Source organism: Theropithecus gelada, chromosome 19, assembly GCF_003255815.1.
Source record: "Theropithecus gelada isolate Dixy chromosome 19, Tgel_1.0, whole genome shotgun sequence".
NCBI classification, from domain to species: domain Eukaryota; kingdom Metazoa; phylum Chordata; class Mammalia; order Primates; family Cercopithecidae; genus Theropithecus; species Theropithecus gelada.
In genome coordinates, this window is record NC_037687.1 from 28555246 (window position 1) to 28557938 (window position 2693).

At 41.7% G+C, this 2693-nt stretch overlaps 1 non-coding gene across 1 annotated transcript; it reads left to right on the forward strand.

Annotated features, from left to right (window-relative positions):
* The first annotated feature begins 1430 nt into the window (after positions 1–1430).
* On the forward strand, positions 1431–1534 carry LOC112613670. The gene has a single exon (XR_003116996.1). It is a non-coding gene; the product is annotated as a small nucleolar RNA U13 (small nucleolar RNA).
* Positions 1535–2693: the final 1159 nt, after the last annotated feature.

Sequence of the window (2693 nt, forward strand, 5' to 3'; positions counted from 1 at the left end):
GGCTCGCCACTGTACTCCAGCCTAGACAACAGGGTGAGACTCTGTCTCAAAAAAAAGGGGGGGAGGTTATCATTGTTATTTAAAATAAATATGTAAATATTTTGAAAATAATTCTCATTGAATGAAGATTATAAGGACACTATAAATGTAACTAGAAAAATATTAGACAACTCAATAGAAAAAATCACTAATGATCTGAGTTTATACCTTAGTCCATTCAGGCTGTTGTTATAAGAAAATAAACAAAACACCACTTCGAAACAAGAGAAATTTATTTCTCACTATTCTGGAGGCTGGGAAGTCCAAGATCAAAGCACTGGCAGATTAGGTGTCTGGTAAGGGCCCACTTCCTGGTTTGTAGAAATGAGGACTTTTGGCTGTGTCCTCACATGTTGAAGGGGAACTCTGGGGCCTTTTTCTTAAACGTCCCAATCCCATCCATGAGGGCTTTACTCTCATCGCTTCATCACCTCTGAAAGGCCTCATCTCCTAACATCATCACATTGGTGATTCAATCTCAACATTTGAGTAGAGAGGGACACACACATTCATAGCAGTAAACTTCACAAAAAGAAAATCCAAATGACCATGAATTATAGAAAAGGATTCTGAATAATTTATTATTTTTAAAACATATGGCGAAATTAGTAGTATTGCACCAATATTAATTTCCTGGTTTTGAACATTATGCTGTGGTTATATAAGACAGTAACTTTAGGGAAGTTCAGTGGAGGGTTGGCAGGAATTCGCTGTACCATTTTTTACAACTTTTCAAAACACTAAAATTAGCTCGGCATAAACAGTTAAAAATGTGGAGGAGTCAAATTTTAACATTTTACATTAGAGTATGGGAACAATGATTTCTCAGTACTTTTAGCTGTTACTTTTTTCTCTGTTCACCTTACTGCACAGTTCTGGTACTAAATAGATGCTCACTTTGCCAGCAAAAGGTCCTAGTGTTGGCCGGGCACAGTGGCTCACGCCTGTGATCCCAGCACTTTGGGAGGCCGAGGTGGGCAGATCACGAGGTCAGGAGTTTGAGACCAGCCTGGCCAATATGGTGAAACCCCGTCTCTATTAAAAATACAAAAATTAGCCAGGCATAGTGGCATGCTCCTGTAGTCCCAGCTACTCAGGAGGCTGAGGCAGAAGAATCGCTTGAATCCGGAAGGTGGAGGTTGCAGTGAGCCGAGATCATGCCACACTATACTCTAGCCTGGGTGACAGAGCAAGACTCCGTCTCAAAAAAAAGAAAGGTTAGTGTTAGTGATGTTGCCAAGTTATTAAGCTTCCTTCCTCACTAATAGAAACTAACACAAAGAAAGGATTACTTCCTCTTTGGGAAATCTGGTTAAAGCTGATGAGGCAATTTAATTAAAACAATACCACAAACTGAATCTTTGTTTACTGCTTGAAAAGCTACTTTCTAGATCCTTTTGTAGTTCATAAGTGTGATGATTGGGTTTTCAGACTCGTGTATAAGATGTGCCTCCCTCATTCCTTGTTACAACATCAGCACATTACACATATGAATGGAAAAAAAAAAAAAAAAGATAGTTTCTGAATAGTTTCAGAAGTACATGTTAAGATTCACCTTAAGGCCAGGCGCGGTGGCTCAAGCCTGTAATCCCAGCACTTTGGGAGGCCGAGATGGGCGGATCACGAGGTCAGGAGATCAAGACCATCCTGGCGAACACGGTGAAACCCCGTCTCTACTAAAACATACAAAAAACTAGCCGGGCGAGGTGGCGGGCGCCTGTAGTTCCAGCTACTTGGGAGGCTGAGGCAGGAGAATGGTGTGAACCCAGGAGGCGGAGCTTGCAGTGAGCCAAGATCCGGCCACTGCACTCCAGCCTGGGCGACAGAGCGAGACTCCGTTTCAAAAAAAATAAATAAATAAGATTCACCTTAAAGTAGTCATATAGGTCAAGAAATGAAACATACACAATATTTCCGAATCCCCTGCATGTGGCTTCCCCAATAATAATCCACGCCTCCCTCCAGAAGTCAGCAACTTCTAACTTTTTGATAATTTTGCCCTCACTTTTCTTTTTATTGCTATCAGTCATATAGTTTTTGTTTGCTTGCTTGTTTGTTTTTGAGATGGAGTTTTGCTCTTGTTGCCCAGGCTGGAGTGCAATGGTGCGATCTCGGCTCACTGCAACCTCTGCCTCCTGAGCTCAAATGATTCTCCTGCCTCAGCGTCCTGAGTAGCTGGGATTACAGACATGCACCACCACGGCCAGCTAATTTTGTATTTTTAGTAGAGACGGGGTTTCTCCATGTTGGTCAGGCTGGTCTTGAACTCCTGACCTCAGGTGATCTGCCCACCTTGGCCTCCCAAAGTGCTGGGACTACAGGTGTGAGCCACTGTGCCCAGCATATAGTTTTCTTTTAGCTGTCTTTAAGATTACATATTTACATGTATGGAACAAGATACTATGTGTTCATTTGATTTTGCAAATTTTTATAATATCACATTGATGACAGTATTCTATGTACTCATGTAGCTGTATTTCATTTTTTTCATTGCTGAATAGTATTCCATTATATGGATATACTGCACTTCATCGATCCCCCTGCCTTATAAGTGGGAGCTAAATGATGAGAACACATTGAGGGGAACAACATACACTGGGGCCTATTGGAGGGTGGAGGGTAGGAGTAGGGAAAGGATCAGGAAACATAACTAA